This window comes from Alligator sinensis, unplaced genomic scaffold, assembly GCF_000455745.1.
Source record: "Alligator sinensis unplaced genomic scaffold, ASM45574v1 scaffold1575_2, whole genome shotgun sequence".
NCBI lineage: Eukaryota > Metazoa > Chordata > Crocodylia > Alligatoridae > Alligator > Alligator sinensis.
In genome coordinates this window covers 20,545-20,922 of record NW_005843504.1, presented here as the reverse complement: position 1 = coordinate 20,922, position 378 = coordinate 20,545, and positions in this window count along the sequence as shown.

The following is a 378-nucleotide window of genomic DNA, read 5'->3' as shown; positions in this document are numbered from 1 at the left end:
CGCGAGGGGCCGACGCGGGACCGGCCGCGGCTGCCGGGGGGGTGAGCTCATGCATATGCTAATGAGATGCAAATCGCATGCAAATGAGGGCTCCGCGGGGGTGAGCGGCTTCTCCGTAGAGTTTCTGCCCCGGCCTTGGGGGGGGGAACGACTACAAATCCCGTGAGGCTTTGCGCGCGGGGCCTGCCGGGAGCCCCCTTGAGCGGACTTCGCTTCCCAGCAGCCCCCGCGAGGGCCGCGCGCTTCCGCCTCGCGCAGAGCCAGGTAAACAAGGCTGGGCCCCGCCGGGCCCCGCCCCAGCTGCGCCGCCATTCGCTACTGTAAGCTCGGCACCACCCCGGCACCGCGCTCCCCACGCACTCATCGGCTACTGCACGC